The sequence below is a fragment of the Python bivittatus genome, unplaced genomic scaffold, assembly GCF_059951505.1.
Source record: "Python bivittatus isolate LINGU-HERP-01145 unplaced genomic scaffold, Pbiv_v1 ctg000700_np1212, whole genome shotgun sequence".
In the NCBI taxonomy this organism is placed as follows: Eukaryota; Metazoa; Chordata; class Lepidosauria; order Squamata; family Pythonidae; genus Python; species Python bivittatus.
The window spans coordinates 61,750,756-61,775,920 of record NW_028277098.1 but is presented as its reverse complement, the minus strand read 5'-3'; the positions used below and the strand labels follow the sequence as shown (position 1 = coordinate 61,775,920).

Sequence of the window (25,165 nt, the reverse complement as noted above, 5' to 3'; positions counted from 1 at the left end):
TTACTGGTTCATTTGTTTCATGAAAAGTTATATAGCTATAATTCAGTAGTTTGCTGAAAAGTATCAGAGATGTGATCCTATGGGAAACTGCAAGGAGCTGGGACTGCATGCTGCCAGAAGATTATGGACTCTCTTTCCTATATTATTATAGTTACTGTGTAGTATTTACCTTTTTAAAATGAAACTTGCATCCATCTCTAACTGCTGATGAATATATATTAAAGTTACATCAAACAACAGAAGCACATTTTTACTAGAAATTGAGGATTAACAGAACCTACTGATTGGGCGACTTAAATCATAGTGTAGAACAGGGACAGGGAGCATTTTCATGAATGCCAAAAGCACAGCCCTGCACCATGTGGCTAGATTTCATGGGACGGCCAACAGATGCAGAATAACTTTCCCTCGTATACTGTTTACTGTAAGTATGGGGGAGCATCTCAACATCTATCTGAGATGTTACATTCTCTTACCTTATAAAAAAGAGTTGCTTGCATGCTGGGTGACCAGAAGAACTGGCAGGAAGCCATAGAACCCATGTTCCATGGCTTCTGATTCCAATTCCAATTGGCAGAGCTTAGAAGACACTTGGAGAGGATGTTACCTTTGACAGCTGTTTGTGGCCAACTACTGTGATCACAGCCTAGTGATGGTGAGCACCACTGCATCACAAAATGTGTTGTCATAATTGGAGTTGTAGTTAGTGCTCCCACAAGCCAAGAATTCAGAAAGACACTTACCAAAAGAGGAAAAATCATCTCTTATGGAAGCAGCTTGGACTTCCCATATTGAGTCTACTTTATAAAGATGGCGCCACATTACTATAATGTTTGTGAGGTGAGAAGTCTCTGTTTCAGATCCAATGAATGCATGACTTTTTCACTCAGACTTCACCCAGATCTGCAGTCTGAGCTACTTTGTAAGATTGTGGTTATATGCTAGCACATATATAAAATTATTCTTAGTTATCTTAAACACTCTAGCTAGATATTTATGTATTTAAACATACAGATTTATATGGCCGCCCAACTCAAACAGTGTGACTCTAAGTGGTGTACAACAAAAAACAAACTATAAACCAAAGGAAGCACATTACATTAAAACATACCAAATATATAAAATATTAAATGGTGACCAAACACAATAATGAAACAACCAAAAGGGAGTCCTCTCAACTGGACTCAAATGCCTGGGGAAAAAGCCAGGTCTTAATGGCTTTCCTAAAAACAAGTAGAGTTGGGGCCTGTCGTATATTGCAGAGTAGGGGAGGAGATCTAAATGAAATGAATTTAAAAATAATCAGAATAATTAGTTTAAAACAAGGGCAGGCAGCTTTATTACAAAGGGGAACCATTTTTCTTTTTTAAAAAATCTCTTAATAAGAAGGGGACATGTAAGGGATGAGGTGATCTCACCAGAGGGAGACTCAGAATGTGCAGTTCCCTTCCACAGCATATGTGTATGTGTATGTATACGTATACATACACCTAAATATCAGGAGATGTTAGCTTATCCATCACATTATACCCCCTAATACAGTATCTGTTCAGTCATGGGGAAAAAAGGTTGACATAATTTACCTGAACCATCAACGCGATATAATTTAAAACAATCAGCTCATCTTCCTCATGAATGAGTTAGTTTTCTAAGTATGGAGCTAAAAGATTTGACCCGGAAAACTCAAATGGAAGCACAGAGTTCATTTTATGTGCCTCTATGCTTCCATCTAGCAGTCATCTGGATATGTGCAGCCTAGATTTGGGATAAGGTCAAACATATGGACTAATTCAAGCATCACTAATATAGGAACTTGGTAAAGAGAGATCATAAGTATGTTCAAATTACAAAGCTGGCCATAACTTCTTAAATATTCAACATTATTTTCCATCAAGTATCTTTAGATCAACTTTCCATAGGTAGTGCCCCAAAAAACGGGTTGGATTATAAATTTCAGAATTCACAGCCAGCATGTTGACCAAGAATGTTGAAAATAGCATTTGAAGAGCACTAGCTTAGGGAAGGCTCTCTTATATTTAACAGAAAGTGCCTAGCTTTCTTCTTTCCCCTTCTTTCTTTTATAAAGTCTGAAGTAAAAAGCACTCTATCAGAAGAATATTCTCCCACCTGACATAGAATGCTAAGTTACTTATGCCCCACTGGAATTTGTGAGATAATGTATTTAAAGATGGGGAACATGGCAAATTGTTGGCCTTGCTAGAAAAAGAAGTTTTCTCCAGAAAAAGCTGCTGTTATACAACTGCTGTAATTATTCCAAGAATACATTCTTTCTTTTTTTAAGCTACATTACAGATGTTGTAAATGACAATCATCTTTTCCAAGGACCTGTATAATTATAAAATCTTCCACACAACCATAGAAGAACACAATGCCATTTAAGTCAGTGGCTAATACCAGGTCTGAGCAGCCAAATGTGAACTGGCAGGATGGTATCTGCAAGGCTATTAAGCTGCCTTCAAGAGACCAGGACACCTTATTGTTAATTGCATGTTTGCAAAAGAATATGGTCTGATTTAGCTGTCTTATAGCTCAGCTCTGCGGGCTGGTTTCTTCAATAAGTTGTTGAAACAAAGCCCCACCTTTTGTAAGAGCAAGAGCTTTGACGTTTTGACTGGGAATTGTGCTCCTTGCTTCACTGCTTACAGCAGCAACATGCTTTTTTTCTACAAAACACTTAATCCAGTTGGAGAAAGACAACAATCACTGATGTTTAAAAGGCCTGTAGGGATTAATGAAATTATATTACTATACACTAACCTCTTGCTATAGACAAAATGCAGGCCTCAAACTCTCACAGAAGTGTAAGAAAAACCCTGAGGCAGTTTGCATAACTTTCTGGCTACAGACAAGATAGGGGGTATGAACAGATTTGTAAAATTCAGAATTTGTGCTATTTATACAGTGTCATGCAACCAGAATTACAGCATGTCATGGGTCGAGAAAATATAGAGAACAGGATGCCATGGTGTAATAATGCAATATTTGTAAACTTAGCAGCACAAGAGAGTAAACAGAGGTACATAATTATTATATATAATTTTATTGTTTTTTAATCAATCAATCAATTTCATTTGTATCCTAAAGGCCCAAAAGCAAGTTACAAATATAATCTAAACTTAGCATTAGATAAAACAGTTTAACAAGTAAGATATTTAATAAATATTACATAATACACTTAAACCCCAACTCATTGCTTTGTTACTAAAACCTTGTTTTTATAGCCATAGTTAAAAATCTGGCTGTTGCCACTGTAATTTTAGGATTTTCATCTGCAAGTAAAATTTTTACATACTCAGAAGTATCTCTTCCTGTTTTGGATCTTAAAATAGGCCTTATAAAATTCACAATACTATAAAATGTGATCCACTGTTTCAAGATCAGCACCATTACAGGGACAGAATCTTTGACAGATTGGAATTTTTTGAAATGTACCATATAGCATATTTGATGGCAACACATTTGATCTAGCTTTTGAAAAGGCTATTCTGTATTTACTTAAATATAAGCTATTCAGATATTTAGGGAGTTGAAAAGTATATCTGTAGTTAATTTCAAAGGTTACAGGTGAACCCAAAATTTTGGCTTTAGCCATTAATTCCTGTACTGAATTATCTTTGTTTGATACAAAGAAATGCTAATGACATACCCCTGGAGAATAGTCAGGATCAATGCCAATCTAATTAATCTTTTGAGTCACCTGTTTAAACCACATATCTACAAAGGATTCATTTGGGATTTCCTGAAGCAATCCTTCCTTATTTTTAAAAACATATATTTGCAACCAAAACTTAATAGTGCTTAACCAAGTCTTTGTTTCCAAAGGGCATTGCCCAGTTTCCAAGAGAATAACAGAATTTAGAACACAGCTTGGAACACTTAAGAGATCTTTAAAATGTGACCTGCAGTTGTGCTATGTTATTATTAGCAAACGTGATCCAGATTGGAGCTCCATATAAAATTTGAGATGCAATTTTGGCACTAAAAACTTGTATTGCTGCAGGAACAAATCTTCCTCCTTTTGAATAAAAATATTGAAGCAAGGCCATCACAGCAGATTTTGCTTTCAGAAGTATTGTCTTGCAATGATATTGCCAGGTTAGAGCATGGTTAAATTCCCAAATAACAATTCTCTACTTGTGTTATTATATGATCTTGAATTTTCCAAGTGTACTTTTTGACTTTAATATTAAAAGTTTAGAAAAATGTTACTTTAAAGACATAGTATGCATTAAAAAAACCATTTCAAATCAGGACTCGAATGAGGGTCAGGATGTTTTAACATTTTGACCCTACAGTTCCAATGTACAGTACATTTGGGACGGGGTGGCTGTTTAGGCAGCTTCTAGTGTCTTAGACTAGATCCCTGCCTAGATTTTTTTTTCTTATTATATTATAATACAATCATTTTTTAAAAAATCCGTTCAATCATATCTGATTCTCAGAGACCTCCTGGACGAGTCCCTGAAGTTTTCTTGGCAAAGTTTTCAGAAGTGGTTTGCCCCTGCCGCCTTCCTAGGGCTGAGAGAAAGTGACTGGCTTAAGGTCACCCAGCTGGCTTTGTGCCTAAGTGGGACTAGAACGCACGGTCTCCCGGTTTCTAGCCTAATGCCTTAACCACTACACCAAACTGGCTCTATATTATAAACTACGTTATTGGCCTACCCATAATGTAGTCAAATTTTGCCTTGCTGCTATGAGAGTGAGGCAGTAAATATTGTCTATTAAAACAGCACTCCTTGGATACCTTTAAAATCTTCAATCCTCTCTTCTTCTCTCCTCTCCCTTTTCTTTTCTCCTCTCTAACTCTTTTAACTTCCTTTAATTGCCATTTTTCTTTATGATATATGTAGAATTTTATGTACACATGTATATCTACAAACGGTCAAAGACCACAATAAAGTTTACCATACCATACTGTACTATACCATACCAATCATAGGCAACTACTGTAAGAATAAACAAATATTTAACATTGTTATCTTTTCCCAACACTGTTTAATATTAAATTATTCTTCAAAGCCACATATATGGCTGTAATTTGACTGCAACTTTATATAATTATAAAGTTGTAGTACAATTAGAGACATGGAAAAAAATGCTCTTCATTTATTACAGTAATGGTTAGCTTACACTGAGACACTGGACTTGTGGCTTATGTATAGATACATATCCTTATACATATACAAGCCACCCCCACCCCCCAGCACACACACACATTAGACCTGTACAAATCATTTAATGAGGCACTTTGCTTATCAATGAAGTGCCTACTTCTTAAAGCAATAAAGCAACCATAGTTGTTGAAGACCCAGAGCAGTAGTCACTTTCATCAGGTAAAACAAAAGCTTAATACATCTACCAGAACCATGGCCCTCACTATATTTTATAGTTAATCAGTTGCAGTGGGTGTGGGAAATTAATGAACATTTCTGGTGGAATTAAGCATAGGGAAACTTTCAAGTTTGCCAACTAACACTTAGAGAAGAACTAGCTTCTCTTCATTTATGAGTTCCTAATCTTTTACACATCCATTCACTATCAAATAGCAAATTACCAAGTGATCAAAGCTAGGGCTATCATATCTTAGCTGTAAAAGTTCAAACAATCACTAGATGGCAGCAAAGAGCTCTGTTGCCATCTTGTGATCCTTCAGATTTTTGCAGCCAAGATATGGTAGCCTTAATCAAAGCATTCTATTTTAAACTCACATTATATTACATCAGCACAGCCCTATTTAATGAAATTACCTTTAAGGAAAAAAGGTAGGAGTAATAACAAGCATGTATCTTCAGCAATGTTCAGATATAACTTGCAGAGCCAAAATCTACAAAGGCCTTGGGATGCTTTCAATTGATGGAGAAAAATAATTTGATTTCTAATTACTTAAAGACGTTTTGAGAAACCAGGAATGACTAATTTTTCCTGGTATAGAAAGCAGAGAAAACAGGAAATTCTTCTCTGACTACAGAATGAAGAGGACAATTAACACACTGACCAGGATGGCACAGAATGATCAAAACAGACTAAGATTAAAAAATTAATTGAGCTGGCTGCAAAGAGTGCTTTAGGGTACTAGGTTTTTGAAATCCTTTGTCCTCAACTCACATGGATTCCAACTCTGAAATGCAGTATATCTCTAACTCAGTCCACAGATGTTTAATGTAATTATCTGTCTCACTCTGGAGCATTTGGATTCGAGAAACAAAATGCCGCAAAAGGTCATATAAACTTTAAGAGTAACAGATTGCTGCATATGCTTCCTTCAGGTCCTATATTAGAAGTAAAAATAGCAGACTGGTATATTACAGGTCCATAGTTTCAACATTACATCTCTCCTCATTTAAGTACTGTATATTGAACTGAAAGGATAACCTCTACTTCCAAAGAACTTGGTGGCATTTATCAGTTCTTCAGAATATTGAAATGTTCAAGTTACTACTCTTCAGGGATGAAAATGGAAGCACTGTTTAATCTTGGTGCCAGAAATATAGTAAATTAAGCCAGAACATCTCCTAAATTCCATACCATCTGCCTACTGTTTTCCAGTCCGCATTTCTATTCCCATAAAAAGCCACTGTCCCCAAAGTCTACAGGTTCTTTGATTATAATTTCTGTTCTGCCAAGATTCCAAATGCTGACTTATATACTTATATTTTGACAGAATGCTTTTCCCCAGTACAATTTTCTACAGCAATCTTATCTTCTGAATGGGTTTTTAAAATCATGATAGAAATTACATAAAAGCTGCAAACACATCAGCTGGTAAGTAGTAAAATATCTACACACTTCTTCAATATAAATAAGTTTATGCTCAAGTTGCCATGTGACAAAGGAGTTACACCTTTATATAACAGAATGGATGAAAAGAAATCAGGACAGAATCAGGAATTTCTAAGAGTTGAATTATGCAATTGTATTTGCTTTTTCAAAAATGAATTTGGGACTTTATGGGAGCACTGGTTGTACAGATCAGTATTCAACAGAGAACTCACAAACAAGAAAAAAATATTAAACCCCACCCTTGCAATTTGTCTATTTTAAGAATAACTTTTCTCTGGTATGTATAACATGCAGTAAGAATTCCAAGTTCTGTCCAACTGTTCAGAACTAGCATTGCTCAACAGGGGATGGGAAGCAGAATGTCCACTCTGGGAATGGATACAATACATCTTGACACTGGGTGAGGAAATCTGGATTAAATGGTTAGAACTGTTCTATCAATTTGGTTTTTGCTTGCATAATACAGCAGAGTAAAGGAACAGACTGAATAGCCATCCATCCATCCATCCACCACATTTCTATTCTTTCCTTTCATGAATACATATTTCACTCTTTCCTCTTTTTAAATTTCCAGAACAATTCCATGGTGTAACAGACAATGAGATAGCAACAGGCCAAAGTCACCTACTGAGTTGCATGGTTCACTTGGAAATCTGATCCTGGGTCTCCCTTGTTCTACTTCAGTATTGTATTTATAGTACCCTTCTAGTTAGAGACTGAATCCAGGACCTTCTAAAAGGAAAGCATAAATACTACCACTAAGCTTCAATTTTCCTCCTGTGTCCCTATTACAAAGGTTCATTTCTCATTCCATTATAGACATTTACATGCACATCACAAGGACTCAAGTGAATGAGCTCACAAGAAGCATTCTTGTTACCCGGCCTGCTGCAAATCTGAAAGCAAGGCAATTGAAACAGTGGCATGTGAATACAGTTGGATATACAGACTTATCTTTATCATGACAGAGCCATGCTGCACCACCGAGAACATTAGCAGCTCTCTTGACTCTCTACAAAAGAACCAGTGTAATTAAAACATTAGGAGCTGGTGGTACCATATATAACAGAGAGTTCAGCTTGACTAAGTGCCAGTCACCTTTGTTACTATCAATAGAATGAAGTCAACTCTGTTAATACACTGTAGTAATATCAGTGACATAGTAAAACCAAATGGAGCACACCACCCATTTATACTGGTAGGACTGCATCTACTTGTTCTCAAATCTGAGCTAGCTCCAAAGCTGCTATCAATATTTTCACCCACTTCTTTATTCAAAGCAGAACAATGTACTAATTATTCAGCTAAGTGAAAGATAGGAAAAATTCTCAACAGGTTACAACAACTTTCCTCAATCTAACGCCTTTAGATATTCCCATCTAAAATTCCCATCTCCTCCAAGCAACATAACCTGTGATGAAAATTTTACTGCAATACAATTGGAGGATGCAGGTTGGGGAAAGGTGGTTTACTGGTGCCTGTTTTCTGCAAAAGTTAGCATTGTATTACTTGGGCGCCACACTTTGAAAGTGCATTATGAAGAGGCATTATAGAAAGATTTCAGCATTCTGGGTAATTGCTGAAAGTCATGTAACTATTTTAGAGAGTCCTAGCATGTTAAGACTGAAGTCGGTTAGGAATTTCTGTTTTTCCTATGGAATCGACTTTTTCCTCTATAGGTAAATATATCCCCTATTCCACATATAGGTATAAAGAAGTACAGTATATGTCAAAAGAATGTCATCACTTGTCTGCATTTATCACATTTCAGTATAACAAAACTCAGCAAGAAAGAAAACAAGTATATATGTGTGTTCCAGTAGTAATGTATGGCTGTGAGAGCTGGACCATAAAAAAGGCCAAGCGCCGAAGAATTGATGCCTTTGAACTGTGGTGCTGGAGAAGACTCTTCAGAGTCCCCTGGACTGCTAGGAGGTCAAACCAGTCAATCTTAAAGGAAATCAACCCTGATTGCTCATTGGAAGGATCGATAATGAAGCTCAAGCTCAGATATTTTGGTCACCTAATGCGAAGAGAGATCTCTTTGGAGAAGACCCTGATGCTGGGAAAGATTGAAGGCAAAAGGAGAAGAGGACGGCAGAGGATGAGATGGTTAGATAGCATCACTGAAGCAATGAGCATGAAACTGAGCAAACTCAGGGAGGCAGTGAAGGACAGGAAGGCCTGGCGCAATATGGTTCATGGGGTCACGAAGAGTCGGACACGACTTAAAGACTAAACAACAACAATATATGTGTGTTCATATAGGTGTTCTGGTCCTTTAAAAGGCTCAGCGTCTGAGTGCAACTGGATGAGTAAATGCAATATTACTGGTGGTAGAACCTTCTAAAAGTTACAAATAGCTTTTCAAAAGATCCTGAGTCCCTTAGAGAAAGGTAAAGAAAGGTTATTTTTTTTGAAAAGCAAAACTCTAAAACATCAGTTCACTAGGCAGCCTGGAAATCACACTCTACCCAAAAATAAGCATGCCTTTATGTCTTTTGTCCAAATGAAACCCAGAGCTCCCATTTTCTGTCAGTTTGTAGGGTCTTTTCACCTACAGAGGAAGCACATCATCTCTCAAATTCCTGTTGCTGAACATGGTTGGGTATACTATATAGGTCTTTTGTTAACAATGTGTCATTTTCTGTGCATGTATTTGTTGCCTAGAGTATTTCTGGCAGAGAGAGGAGAGATTAAAAAAATGAGAATACATTGGATTGCCCGCAGGTTACACTTGAGCTCCATGTGGATCAGTAGATGAAATGTCTGGTTGAGCCAATGTAAGATCAGAGAGAAATGATACAGTGAATATTAAATGGCATGAATTTACATCTCAGATTAGGCTGCCTGCATAAAAATGACCAAGATGGGCTGATATAATTATGGGTGGTTGGACAAGAACAAGTAACAAAGTGACATGTGTTATGTTTGAGCCCAGGGCATTATAAATATATTTTCAGGGGATTGCTACCAGCTTGAGTCTTTGATTCTCCAACTCTGTTGCAAAAAGATGGAAGAAAGAGTTAAGCTTAATCAGTATTTATGTGCAATTGGTTTCTTTACTGTTTTCTTGTATACTCAGTGCCTTTCTGTTTTTCTTCCCATTTTCACAAAACAAGAACGAAAGAAGGGGAATATTTTAAAATAATAAGAACTCCCCACCATTCCTTACATGCTTAACCCCATTATAGATTATATAACTCTGGAGGACTTCATTCCCTTATTCAACAACATTTGCTCAAGTAGGTCCTTACTAATACTGTATAAAAACCACATGGGCTTTGTTCACACAGTACTTTTAACCAGGTCAGTTACAAATCTAGCAGCTGTATTTACACCGCATGTGAAGCTCAATTAGTTTTAACCTGAATTAGTTTTCTGTGGCAGTGCACAAAATAGTGTCATTAGTGCCATTGATTAATTTATGGATCAATATACTGTATTGTGCAAACCCAGAAAGCCAAACCCAGATTTATTTAATAACTAGGTTAAGTAAGTTGAATGAACGCAGCCACACAGTCTCCATCTGTCAATAGTGAGGTGGGGTGCCATTTATGTAGAAATATTAGTCCGTCTTCTATTAACTGGATATAGAAAGCGTGGCAATAATTAAAGCCAATTCTTCAGTGGGTGCAGATCTGCATTTCTATATATCATATACATCAGATAATTCAAGCTGTTATGCTGCTGAGGCAGCTAAGGATCAGGACAGTTCAGTGATATTCAGATCAAACTTCTGTTTAATAATATGACAGAAATGCTGCTAAGAATAAATTTCCACTTATGAAGTGTTTGACTATCTGTTGCTTTCTCTGATTACAGGCATAAAAAACCTAATATATTATTCTCCTAGTTTGTCTTTTGCAAAGAAAAATTGCTGGTGACATTGCTGAAAACGTCTTCTAATGTACCAAGCCTTTTTTTTTTTTTTTTTTTGAAAGAATAGTCATGGCTTACACCTTGGAAGTCCCCTTAGCAAAATAGTGTTCCTCAAGATGAGATAAAATCAAAATTTTCTCAACTGGTCACTGACACTTTTGGAGAAGGAGTGTTGCAATTATGAACTCTTCCTAGGTGGCTCTCAAATACAAGCGGATGAGAATTTCATCCAGTTTCGGCATTGGCTACAATACAAACTATATTATAAATAAGAACTGTGGAGCATACCGATACCAGGCACCTTATACTGAAAGCAGAATCTTATGGACTAAAGCAGGAAAAATGGCAGGTATTACTATTAGGTATTTCATTTCTGTGCCATCCACAGGCCTAGTCCTGAACACACACACCTTTTCCCCCTTCATTACGCAGGAGCAGCAGCAGCTTAGATAGGCAACCAAACAGCTTTATATACACACGAGGTAACTAGATCTCTTACCTTTAAGGCCAGTATAAGACATTAAAAGAAGAGCAAATTCACGCTGACAGCAAGTCAGAGAAAATGCCTGCAGAAATTAAGACAAGGACAGGGATGCATGAAGTCTACATTTTTGAACAAAGATGTATTTGGTAGATGTTTTTCCCTACAAATGTGGACATGGATGTGCATATGCATGGCGTTGGGGAAAAAATCCATATGTGTCTGTTTTCTCAAGTATGCAAGTAACAGAGACCTTAAGACAAAACTGGTGCACAATCCCTACTGTTACCCAAGTACATCATTCTACAAAGTGTCATTCTCCCAATCATACTTTCATCTTCAACACAGAGATTGTAGATTCACAGTTAATAAAGATTGTAGATTCACAGTTAATAAAGTGCTTTCACTGTAATGTAAGGAGAACCTATTAAGATGGGTCACTACTCAGAGTTCTTATTACTGTATCTCAGATACTTGAGAGGTGGTTTTTAGAACTCAGCCCATATATCTAACATAACAATTTGTTTAGATAAAATCTCTCTGACTTGGAATACTGCCAAAATAATCTCTATTCAGATGTCCCACTATTTTTCTAACATTCTGACTAGTTTTAAATGCATGATATTTTAAGCCCACTGAAATGTTTGTGGAAGAAAGTTTGCTCCTAGCATGTTTAAATTTCAGGACTAAAGCTTGTTTCCATAAAACACTTTTACAAACCTGTCACCTGAATCTATATACTACTAAAACTCTCATGTCTGTAACCTTCAACTGGGCAAAATGGTGCATCATAGGGCAACAATTTTTGAACCAAGGTATCTCAAATGGGCTTACTCACAGAATGCGTCCAAAATCCAGGACCCATTGCTCCTGTGGGATTGAAATTTGGGAAATCTGTGCCTGCTTCAGCACTGTTGTGCTGCCACACCCTGTGGTTAGCCCAGGTCACATGACTGTTATGGGCATATCCCCAACTTCTTTCCCACCTCTGTCCCCTGCACCCAATCAGGTGGCAGCAAGGCCCAATGGGTGAGTGGTGACTGGCTGCTTTGGAAATGAGTCAGAAATCTGAAATCTCTTAATAGCTGTGGGCATTGAGGGAAGGATGAGGGAGTGACTTGGATGCCTGCTGGTGAGGTAGGGATGGCTGGGGGGCACCTGTGATTGATAGGTGAGCCTTCTTCCTCTCTCAAGGGAGGGGGCCCTTGGGGACATGCCAGAATGAGGAGCAGGGGTGCAGTTTTCCTTGCAGTCCACAGCTCCCTTTGTTCCACTTCCCCCCAGCAAAGTGGCAGGCAGTTCCGCAGGTCAGTTGAGGATGAGGAGGCTTCACAGGGGCTCTCCTGAGGGTTATGAGGGGAGGGCAAATGGCACAATCTTATATTATATGTGGAAAGGAAGGGAGGGAGGGAGGGAGGGAAGGAAGATTTCTGACTCTCCCTGCCAACTTCCCACAAGCAAAGTCAATGGGGAAGCTGACAGCAAGTCATAAGTTGCTTGCACTCCCGCTGCTTTTTTGCCCTTGGTCATTCTGTTTTTCAGTTTAGGTAAGGAAATATCTCTGAAACGATGACCCAACAGGTCATGGGTTGTCTAGTTAAGTTATAAAATTCTACTGTTACTCATAAGGCTATTAATCTCTCATTTCCTATCCCATCCACTAAGGATTATGATCTGTATAAAAGATCTAAGAGTTCAAAATCCTCTTTTTTCATTTAATCCACCATATTTGATGCTTTCTATTTCAGTGGAAAGAAAAATACCCAATTAGCAGAAAATGAATTTACTCCTAATGATTTAGGATGACAGAAAGAACTGTAAAGAGGTTAACTGGAAGTGTTCATAGTTGTCTTAATTAAACATTATTAAGTGGTAGAAAATGATCCCACATATATCCATACAAATGACTTCATTTACATATAACAGCAAGTCAGGTTTTTGTTGAAGCCTATATTAACTCTTTTTCCCACTAGTGTAATATCTTCTAGTATCACCCAGCCATCACTGAGGTAATATAAAGCTCATCCACATTACTGTTATACCAGTTTAACAGTGGCCGGATGACTCCAGAAAAACACTGTAAGTCACTAATGCAGGATCCTACCTGAGTGAATGAGCTATGTGCATAAAGCCTGTTCATTCTTGTTTTGCTCCTCCTTTTAGCAGAAATAGTTAAATGAACTAGACTTTATTTGTTTAATGTGCCTACCAAACTTGAGATCTTGGCTTGCTATTCTGGAACACACCAGATTTAGTAAGGCAAAAACAAATCTTCATTTATTCCTGGCGTGTAATGAGGTCAACAAACTTGAATTATAGGTTTGGATGATATACCAAGAAATAATGATATTCTTGTTTAGTATTTACAAGCAGGAGCAAATGAGCACCACCCGGTAGTTAGCACATAATAAAGCAAGAGTCACTGCCATATTTTGGGTAAATGTAGCCTGAGAATAATCATTCAATGCCTACCTTTAAAGAGTATTCCTTCTATCAGTAGTAACTTGTGGTCATTTAGGCTGAAGGGACAAAGAGCAGTTAAATGTAGCTGAAATCAAATTACCCTAGTAAGCTGGCTAAGGAGGAACAGTCTGCAGGATCAATTCTATCTAGGTATCTTCCCAGCCTCTTGTCTTGAACAATCCTAACATTCTTAAACAATATTAATTACATTTCTCTGTGGTCCTTCCCTTTCTTGAAAGGTTCAGTCCCCATGTTCTAGACTAACTGTAATGTCTTTTAGGCATGTATTAAAGGAATTTCTGTTCATCTGGGTATTACTGAACATTGTGTGTGTGTATTTTATGGTTCTGTTTAAATGCTTAATTTTTTTCACTTATACACTATTATTTGTTTTGCTTTTTAACAATTCATTTTAATATGGTGTAGTATGCCACTTTGTGGTATTATTCTTGTTATGGAAAATAATATAAAAAACAAATAAAAATATCACCTGACCCAGAACTTTTAGGAAAATGGTTTTCAAAGGTAAGCCTTTTCTATCTGGAGCAAAATAATGGTCTGAGTGAAAGTGAGAGCCACAAAGCAAAGCCACCTATAAAGCAATTTTTTTGAAGCCACAGCAGTCACCATTCAAAAGAAAAAAGTTTGGAGAGTGATTCTCAGATGCAGTATTTTGGGCCCATGTTTTTCTGCTACAGCAACTGAGCAAGGCATACCCCATTGTATAAAAATATAAATCAAAGCAAGCACCTTTAAGGTCCTGCATGCGAAGTGGTGGGGGATACATTATGCTTTGGACTTACAGCTAGAAATACAATCTTGTTGCACTGAAGGCAATTTTAAGATCTTGTTTTAAGAGGTGTTCATGTATGTAAAGGTGGGAACAGTAATTACGAATTCTTCTGCATTCACAATTTCTGGTCCAGGTTCTAAATTCCCACTTCAAAAAGTGAACTGAAGCAAAGAATGGTAAGATTTTGAATATGAAAGAAGAGTCGGGCAAAGGAATCCATTCATCAGCAAACAAGCCATTGGACTCCTGAAAGCTCTGGTAGCTAACTGGGGAAAATTTCATTCATGTACACATCCCACCTTCCTCTCTCTCCTCCTGCATCTTATTAAATCTTTCAACAAAAGAGAATCATGGTCTGAGAAGGAAGCCAAAGGAGGTCCATTACTATTATGCTGTGTTTCTGGCACAAGAAGATTGTTGGGGACCTAAAGTGGCCTACAGGGTACTGCTAAAGGTGCCCTAGATAGGAATCAATTTCATAACTAAAAATTCACTCCATAACTAAAAATCAGCTCCGGGAGTCAAATTACTATAATTTTGTTGTCTATTTCCTTAGCCAGTCACTGCCTATCAATATACCCCAAATTTTATTTGTACTTTTCCACCCAATACAGCCTAAAGCCAGATGCCTCTTTAAGATGGTAGGACCATGCTAGGAATGATAGTAAGAAAGACAGGAGAGTTTTGAGGGACTACCATCTGCCTTATCCCAGAATTGCCCTGAAAGACAAAAAGGCAAACTGATAGGTTTTGTGGAAATGTGATTTAGCAGCTTCTACTCTGTGATTTTTACAATGTTCTTGTTTTTATTTTTTGTTTACTTTAACATTTTTGTGAGCTACCCTGGGAAAATGTTGAAACATGTATCAAGAAAAGCAAACTAGTTTAAAATAAAAGAACATGCATAGAAGACTTGACAGGCTTCCGTAATCTTTTCAAGGCAGTTGGCCTTAATCAAATCAAATACTGTAGATGTCCCAGAGAAGACAAGGGGGTGAATGATATGTGGCAACACAAACCATGCAACTCACATACTTGTGTCAAGCATTGGGACAAAAGTATGAAAGGTTGGGGATTGAGTTGTGATGCCTCAACGCTTGTTTTGCCATTTTCACATCTTTGCAGTTTATACTGGATGCCTTTTTCTAATAACCAATAAGATTTTGAGAAGATAGCTGGATAGAGCAGCACTGCCTTAAAGGAAAAGAGAAGGATAAAATATTTAGGAATTGAATCTAAATGCAACAGGGAGTCCTGTTTTGTACATATTGTACAATAATACTGCAGGACGTTATTCACGTTCAAAGTCCCTCCTTGCACTAAAGCAGAACAAATCAAGATTAACCCAGCTTGAAAAAAGTAACAAAAGAGAACAGGTGGATCTGACAGACAGACAGGCGGAGAAGGAGACAATGCCCGTCAGACCAACAGGCAAATGGTCTCAGCACTGCAGCTGCTTAGCTGCTGTCAAGCGAACGGATCCTCTGCAGGGGATCCGTTAAGCAAAGACGGATGGGAAACTCTTTAATTAAAACCCAAGTCCTGCAATTTGATCTGCCCAGTCTGTCCATTTTCACCTTTAAGAAAAAGCTGACACGTTGCAATGGTAACACCAGGTATTCTGCGAAAGGGAAGGATTTCTAGGCATCAGAATCACAGAATAGTAGTACCTTCCTAAAACTAGCAAATTAGAATATAATTAGTCATAGCACTAATTTTTGAAAGATCTCATCAGGAGCCAAGTTCTAAAAGCACAGAGTTCAAAAATATATTACAATTGATTTATGCTTTGATAAACAGGGAAGAAGATCAAGATTATACTGATCACCAGGCAAAGAGTATTTTCATGGATCAGTGAGTCAGAGAAATGTAACTGTTTGGCCCAGAGACAGGACAAGAGATTCAGCCTGCAATCCAGCAACATTGCTATGCATATGAAGACAATTGCTGCCGCTGTGTTTTAACAAATCCATGAAGGAATAAAAGTCAACAGAGGATATTGGCTTGAAAATATTTTCTTGGCTTTTCCACAAAGGAAAATGTGGGGTTTTTTTTCCTTTATAAAAGAAGAGACAAAATCCATAAATCCTGCAACAACCATTTTCCCCCCTATATGGACTGCTGTTAGTGTCCAAGCATATCTCCATAATGGATATCATTTGCCTGCAAGACCTCCCTATCCAAATTTTTCTGGATATCGAAAAGAACCCAAGGAGGGAAAATTCTCCTACTTAGGGCTAAGTACTGTACAGTACAAAGATTTCTCCTCTCCCAAATTTCTTCCATATATTGTGGTCTAAAGAAAGGGAAGGGGGTGTTTTTTTAAATCTTGCATGAAGCTTTGCAGACAGAAGCAGGGAGGGAGGTTCTAGCTGTTTCCAATTTATCATCCAGCCAGGCATAAAGTGAATTATTGACCTAATTCCCCTGTGTTCTCTTCCTTGAAGTGGCCTCAGGAAAGGCTGGAGGAGCTAGCCAAACTGTAAGGATCCTTGTGTTCCTGACCTCTGCCTCTTTTCACAATTTCTAGAGCTGTCTTGGTATAGTTCACATTTCATAGGTCAGAAGTGGGCAACCTGTGCTGTATTATGTTGCTGTTGTTTATTATTCTAGTGGAGGGTTCTAGGGGACAGTACAGTGGCATTAGGACATAGTACCTAAGAGAGAGAAGCTACAACTTGAACTCTCTCCCCTCTTTTCTATGTGTTTGTTTGTATTTCTAGGTCCATTACGCCTATCAGAAACTTAACACAGCAGTTAATTGCATTTTGCATGCTCAGCGGCTTTCGATACCATTGACCATGGTATCCTTTTGGGTTGGCTTGGGGAGTTGGGGTTGGGTGGCACAGTCTTGGGCTGGTTCACCTCCTTCCTCCAGCGCCGGTCCCAATCGGTGTTGATAGGGAGCGAGAGGTCCAGCCCGCAGCTCCTCCTTTGTGGGGTGCCACAGGGCTCGGTACTTTCCCCACTCCTTTTTAATATCTACATGAAACCACTGGGCGAGATCATCTGCCACCATGGGATGAGGTATCATCAATATGCAGATGATACCCAGTTATACATCTCCATCTCAGGTGATTTGAGTGATGCTGTTTCTACCCTTTCACGATGCCTGGAGGCTGTGGGGGTCTGGATGGGGAACCACAGGCTTCAGCTGAACCCTGGTAAGATGGAGTGGCTGTGGGTTGAGGGCTCCTCTGTATCTGGAAGTTTACTATCTTTGGTTCTGGATGGGGTTCGCACTATCCCAGAAAGGCCTGGTGCGTAATCTGGGGGTCCTCCTGGACTCGCGACTCCTGCTCAAAGAGCAGGTGGCAGTCGTGGCCGGGAGGGCCTTTGTTCAACTACGTGTTGTGTACCAGTTACCCCCTTTTCTGGATTGGGAGTCCCTCCAGTCAGTCACTCATGCCCTGGTCATCTCCTGCATAGATTATTGCACTGCGCTCTACATGGGGCTACCCTTGAAAAGTATCCAGAAGCTTCAGGTGGTTCAGAATGCAGCTGCATGGGCAATTTTAGGTGCCCCAAAGATGGCACATGTTACACTTTTGCTGCGTGAACTGCATTGGGTCCCAGTTTGCTTCCGGGTCCAATTCAAGGTGTTGGTTATCACCTTTAAAGCCCTACATGGCATGGGACCAGGATACCTGAGGGACCGTCTCACCCCCATTATATCTACCCGACCCACCCGGTCAGGCAGAGAGGGTATGTTGTGGACCCCATCGATGAAAGAATGTTGACTGGCAGGGTCCAGAAGGTGAGACAGGCCCCAATTCTCTTGTCCTTCTGGAAAGCAGTCAAGACCTGGCTCTGCCAACTGGCATGGGACAAGAAAAGGGGCAACCAACCTTGGGGGTAGCTAGTATCTTGAAGATGCTACCGTATGTTGACATCTTACATCAACATCTTGGAAGATATTATTATTGCATATGTGTCTGGTTTTATACTATTTTTACTGCATTTTATATTGTTTTTATTGTATTTTAATTAATTTTTATTGTTGTTTTATTGTGAACCACTGAGTCACTTTTTCGTGAGATGGGTGGTATCTAAATTTGAAATATAAAAATAAATACAAATTTTCTGCAGGAAATAATGCTACGATTTAGTAGCTTGTCCCTGAATTTCTGTGGCAAAGTTGCTCTGAGGCTGTAATAAGCAAATCATGTGCAGTTCTCAAAGTGTCCATCTTTGTGATTCTTATGTTAAATTAAAGCTAGAAAAAAGTTAAGGTTACTTAAGAAGCTAAGAAAAATAGAGCTTTCAGTCATAAATCTTTCCCAAGGGAGGCTACCAAAAAAACAACTATTTAACAGGTGATGCTAATCAGGACTTTTTAAATATACAAACCATGTATCCTATTGAGTTGCCCTACAGGATTCAAGGAAATACTCAGACTGCATGAGTCTTTTTATCTCCCTCCAGAACAAACACAGAGATGTTAATTTCCAGAAAATGTTTTGTTACAAAATTGAAAGGCTAGTTTAAGGTCTAGAAACTCTAAACTGAATATTAAAGATCCACTGGGTGCCACAAACAATTTAGGTACACTCTATCAGGAATAATACAGCAAAACACTTATTGAAAATGCACTGCATGTGTTCCCTAAAGTCATCATCTATATTAATACTTCTATGAAGATGAATTTCTATTTAAGCAAATGTTCCAGTTCCCCAAGCCTTGCAGATCAAAAGAAGAAAAGAGGTTACCCTGTATTGTGTTATAATGAAGCACTACATATTGCAATTACTTTACTTAATATAGGACAAAAGAATTTCACATTCTAACATCTAGAGCAAAAAAAAAAAAAAAAAAAGCCCTAAGATAAATAAAAGGGGATTTCCTGCTATAATACCCTGCTATCACATTTTATCAGGACGATCTTACTTGCTGCTGTTGTTATTACTGCTACTATTTTAACCCTACCAAAGAGCACCAAATAAGCAAATCAGCTCTCTTGAATTCTGATATAGATTCTTAACGCCTACTATTAGATGCCCTAGACTAGCCTCCCCCTGCCCACAGCCCTCCAGATCTGTTGGGATACAACTTTTGGAGGGTACCAGTTTGAGGAAGGCGCATATAGTCTTATTCCGTGTGTAATACTGCTACTTCATGTCTCTGAACAACAACAAAACATATATGCCCACATACTGCTAGCTACATAAGTATGCATCACAGATTAAACTGACTTCCCCCACCCAAAATCTTTTGCTAAGCAAGTATTGAAGGAGTCACTTACTGGTTTATTTAAAATATTTTGAGCCTGCCCATTACTCAGATGAACTCAGGTAGGGTACAGTCCCTAAAAAGCAAGACAAAACAATCACACCAAGTAAAATGAATAACACCTTTAAAACATAGCAACAACAACTGAGGCATTTCTGGGAGAAAGGGCATGGTCAAGGTGTAGATGATAAGTCTTAGATGCAAGAGGAAGAAGCCAGGTCTTCCTCAGTGCCAAAAGATAAATACTGTGGATGCAAGCTTGGCCTCCAGGAGAAGGCATTTCAAAATCAGATACTGCAGTAGAGAAGGCCCTCTCATGCGTTCTCACATAAGATGAGTCTCCCAGCTGTGGGACACTGGGTAAGTTTCCTGTCGATCGTAATAGGGTAATTTTGGGGGGGAGAGACTTTTAAATATCAGGACCCTAACTGCCAAGGGCTTTAAAGAGCCAGTTTGGTGTAGTGGTTAAGGCATCAGGCTAGAAACTGGGAGACCATGAGTTCTAGCCCTGCCTGGGCACAAAGCCAGCTGGGTGACCTTGGGCCAGTCACTCTCTCTCAGCCCCAGGAAAGAAGCAATGGCAAACCACTTCTGAAAAACCTTGCCAAGAAAACTGCAGGGACTTGTCCAAGCAGTTGCCGGTGGGGTGGGGTGGGGTGGGCTTTAAACACCATTACTAAAACCCCGAGATGTGATTAATAACATACAGGCAGCCAGTTTAGGACTGAAGGAACATTTTAAGACAGATATCATAAAGCTGTTTCAGATAAACTAGCTACTGTTTTTGAATCATCATCAAAGGCACTCCTAAAGTATATTAAAATTCTGTGCCTTCAAGTCCATATTCTCTGGTGACTGCCTGGACAAGTCCCTGCAGTTTTCATGGCAAAATTTTTGGAAGTGCTTTTCCTTTCTTTCTTTGGCTGCGAGAGAGTGACTGGCCCAAGGTCACCCAGCTGGTTTTGTGCCTATGTCAGGATTAGAACTCAGTCTCCTGGTTTCTAACCTGGTGCCTTAACCATGACACCAAACTGGCTTTCCATAGAGTATATTGCCGTAATGTAAAAGGGAGGTTATCCCAGCATGGACTATTGTGGCTGGGAGATCTTGCTCCCTGAAGGGCCATAGTCTCTGAACCAAGCACAGATGGCCAGATGCCCCATGGGCCCCATATGACAGAAATAAATCTAGGAGTACACCAAGGCTGTATACCTGTTCCTTCAAGGGGAGTGAAACCACATCCAGATGTACCCAGTTTCCAGATTATGAGACACTAATTCCCAGTGCCTATGGCCTACTGGGAATCACCATCTCTGGCAATCAGTTTATCTGTCTGTCTAATAAATATGTGGTTATCAATTAAGTCAGCAGCTTTTCAGTCAAGATTCCTAAATCTTTTTTTTCCCCCTTTAGTATGTGCCCAAATCACCTAGGAAATTGCCCCCCCCCCAAAATGCCCAATACAATATCATAAAAAGTGGGGGATTTTTCCTGTTTCTATAGAAGAGAATATGTGTAGCTCAGGGTTGAACTGTGGAGTCCTTGGTGGTCTCTGAGTTTGGTTGTTTGCCTGCAGACATTTCATTACCCAACTAGGTAACATCAGCAGTGTGAGTGAGTGTGGGGTTTTCTCCCTATTTTTTCCTGTTTCTCCATGTAGAATACAGTCTTATCATGAAGTAGAGGGGTAGAAGGGAGAAATCAGATCTATCAAAACTACACAGAAGAAATGGCATCATCTTACTAAACACAAAGTTAGCCCTGCACACCATTTAATGTCAGTTTTGTCTTTGTAACCTCTTTAAATATCGATTAAAGAGGGTTTGTTACCTTAATATATGTGCTCTAAGGTCCAACAGCAAGAAGTTGGAGAACTTTTAGTTAGTCAGCAAACAACTGTAAAACAAGAGGTTCAGGTTTGAGTTGGAAAAAATACTTCCAGAATGAAGTATTGCATCTTTTGTGTGGTGTGTTAGTATCAGACAATTCTAGCAACTAGCTGCATGTCACAGATGTTGGCTATAAACATTACAAGTAACTTGGAAGATGTTATGTACTTCCAATGTACAGCCCAGATATAACAGTGAGTTTGCACTGCTGAATCTCTATAATGAAACCCAGGACAATTCTAAGACACTGTTGGTTTGCCCCCCCCCTCCCACTTCTGTATCGATATTTCAATACTAATGTCTATGAAGATGCCTAGGTAATATTAGGGCTTGTATTTGTGTATATCAGTACTGGTACATATGTATGCCCTCTTGTACTCATCTTCTAGATGAGGCCGGCCAAAGAGTTAATTAGGTATAAACGTACAAATTCCAAAGTAACAGAGCACTAAGAGATGTAATTTTAATTTTTTATAATAAATATTTTATCTGGCTCTTCTGGCTACATGGGTATGTAAAGGTTGAACTAAATTGACTTTTGTGTAAGAGATAAATATGTATTTCACTGTCTCTCATCAAAATCAGTACTGATTTTAAAATCCCCATGTTAATTAAAATTTGCCACACATTTTTCACAAACGGTATTCTAATTGCTGGATATAGTGAGAGCCAATTTGGTAATGTTATGATGGGTATGGATCAGATAGGTACACTCTTTTCATTTACAGAATTAAAAGACCAAAATTGTTTTTATTGCTGTCAACTTTCCAACCACACCATTTCAGCTAACAATAATAGGCCCACTTCCTATGCTCTGCTGCAGTGTTACTCAACCTTAGTCATTTTAAGATGTGTAGACTTCAATTCCCCAAGACTGGCTGGGGAATTCTGGGAGTTGAAGTCCACACATCTTACAATGGCCAAGTTTGAGAAACACTGCTCTACTGACATATTTTGAGAGAGTTAGCAATCTAAAGTCTAGCTTAGATTAATATGAGAGCTGCCTTTTCACATCCAAAGGATACCCACACTACACCTACAGCCAGGCCACGCTGCTGGAAATAAAGGAAGATGCTGAAGGCTGACCACACTGCAATTAGATCTTTCACTTCCTCATGACTCTAATGGAACTGAAGAACAGAACAGGCTGGGTACAAATGATTCAGCACTTTCACCCTCTTGATCAATACCACCTAAGCTAACTTAGCCTGTGCAAAGATCACCTCTTTTGTTCAATCACAGCTTTGATCCTAGCAAACCATAATTAATATGGTCACATTTATTCCTCCTCTCACTGCTTACTAGAAAAAGAAATGTTTTGCCAGCATCTTGTTTAGATTGTGGTTAGTACTAAAGGTCTCAGAAATATGTTCTGGGCTTTCATCCCAGAACAATTAGGACAGGCTAAAGCCCAGTTTTTCACAAATCCCCAAAGACCCTTTATGTGTAGAATTTTAGAAGTGGAGGTCCGTGTTTCTTTTCTTGTCTATGTATTCAGGGTTGCTTAGACAGAAAAATGGAAATGCTTGCTGTACCACACCTGATCCAGTGGATACAAAGGCAAAACAGGAAAGGAAGAGGTTACTTCCTGATGCTGGCCTTGCGACTTCCTTTTCTGAGTCAGGGGGCAAGTTCCAAATTCAAGACCACCTACACTTTGTCAATTTAATCCTGGAAACCTCAGTCCCTTCTCATGTCTCCTTTTAAAATGTGTATCGACAAGTAAAAGAGATTTAAAAGATGAAGATGCTCATTCACAGCAGCTGCAGGTTTTTCCTAGATGGATGGTAATGTACCCTTGCACCCCAACGGTCTTTCTAGCAAAAAAAGCCATGGCCTCCAGGCCTTCCAAATATCAGACAGTAATTCTTCATGTATGTTGGGAAACTGAACCACACACAGAGAGAGAACTTTCTCAAGACTGAAGGCAATGTCTGGGGACACCCTTCCTTCCCCAAGGAATTCAGTGGGTTCTATCAATCCCCACCAACTAAGGATGAAAAGCAGGCCAGATTCCAAGAGGAGGGCTCAAGGCCCTCAGTATACTGATGCTGAAGCCTGTCACCACCCTAAAACTGCAACTCCAGTTCAACCCACCCCCCACCATAAGCAAACTCTTAATGTCTCGCTTGGCAGCAAAGGAGATTCATGGTCTCAGGGGAGCAGCCGCTTGGTTAAGTGCGGAGCTAATGCATGACAGGAGAGACCAGGCTGCAGCGGAGGCCAAGGGGGTGTCGCTGGGGTGGGCAGGCAAGGAAAAGAGCGAGCGGACTCAGGACAGGAGAGTGGGACGTTAGCGGTAGGACGGAAAAGCAGCTCTCTGCCTGCGATCGCTGCGAGCCCACCGACAGCAGCTCTCTTCTCCAGCTGCCTGACTGGGCCACAGCCAGATGACCGAAAGGTGCTTTCTTCTGTGTCCCTGTCTGGGGCTGCCCCTTCGTGCAGCCGCGGCAGCATCCGTTCCTTACCTGGCCAGCAGCCGCCGCCGTTCCGGCTGAGTCTCCTACTCCTTTCTCGTCTGGAAGGTTGGCTCTAGGTTGCCCCAGATACTCTACTCCCGATCCGCATCAGCCGCCGAGCTACAGGACTCCGCTGCCCCCGCCGCCTCCGCCGCCTCACCGAACAGCTCCCATCCTTCTGCAGCGCCTTCCTTCCCAGAGTCCCGCATTAGGGCAGAGACCATCGAGCGCGCTGCCGAGCGACCGCGTGCGCGGCCCCGAAGAGCAATTCCGGGGGCGCGCACCGAGCCGCTGGGAGTGCGCCACCGCCGCTTCCCATTCAGCCGGCGCCACGTGAGGGTCGTTCTTGCCCACTTTTTCCCCTCCTCCCTTCTGGGGAAATTAAAAGAGTGGCGTGGCGATCGATAACGGACGTAACAGAAGAAGGCGGGGGGGGGGGGCGCAGTGCATCACCCGAGAGGGAGGCGAGATTAATTGGGAAAGTTATTAATGCGGGTGGCGTAGTGGGAGAGTAAAGAGGCGCAGGAACGGGCCAGAATGACCCCCCTTCGATATCAGGGAATAAAACACCCGAAGTATTTATTAGCCAGCAGAGAGAAAGAGGAGGAGAGGTTGCGTTCACTCCACACTTAACCAAGATAGTAAAAAATTTAGCATTTTGCACAACATGCTGAACTTGGATGGTGTTCACCTTGGTTAATCTGTGGCTTAGAATGTCACGTGAAGGCAACCCCTTTGGTTGTTTTATGAATGTAGTCTGTGAATCCTGAAAACGGGTTAATTCGGTAACTAGGTTAAGTGATATATTGAATAGACGGAGCAATGGCTGAGTTCTCTTTCTGTCTTCATCATCTAAGGGTGATTTCCCCCCCACACTTATGATGCTACAAGATCTTCTTGAACTTACTTTTGTTATAGTGATTATTCAGAGTTCCTCGGGAAGATGGCAGATATATAAATTTGTTAAATAAATAAATTTTTCCCAGTCTAAGGTTGCCCTAAGGATGGATTGGATCAGATGCCATAATCCCAGACCAGCACAGCCAAGCTGGTTAAGGAATATGGAAATTGAAGTCCATCACCTTTGGAAGACATCATCAGGCTGGGAACAATTGCATTACATAGAGTAGACAAGAGCTCCTTTTTTAAAGAAAAAAGCAACTGGGAG

General features: G+C 39.7%; 1 protein-coding gene across 2 annotated transcripts in view; it reads right to left on the bottom strand.

Annotated features, from left to right (window-relative positions):
* The window catches only part of NFASC (neurofascin), a 185,876-nt gene extending 161,635 nt beyond the window's left edge, over positions 1 to 24,241 (bottom strand). For both annotated transcript variants that reach the window (XM_088154175.1, XM_088154176.1), the window contains exons 1-3: positions 24,007 to 24,241; positions 21,480 to 21,545; positions 19,663 to 19,725 (exon numbers count right to left, since the gene is read on the bottom strand). The gene's annotated coding sequence lies outside the window, so the exon portion shown is untranslated. The remainder of the gene's footprint in view (positions 1 to 19,662; positions 19,726 to 21,479; positions 21,546 to 24,006) is intronic.
* Positions 24,242 to 25,165: the final 924 nt, after the last annotated feature.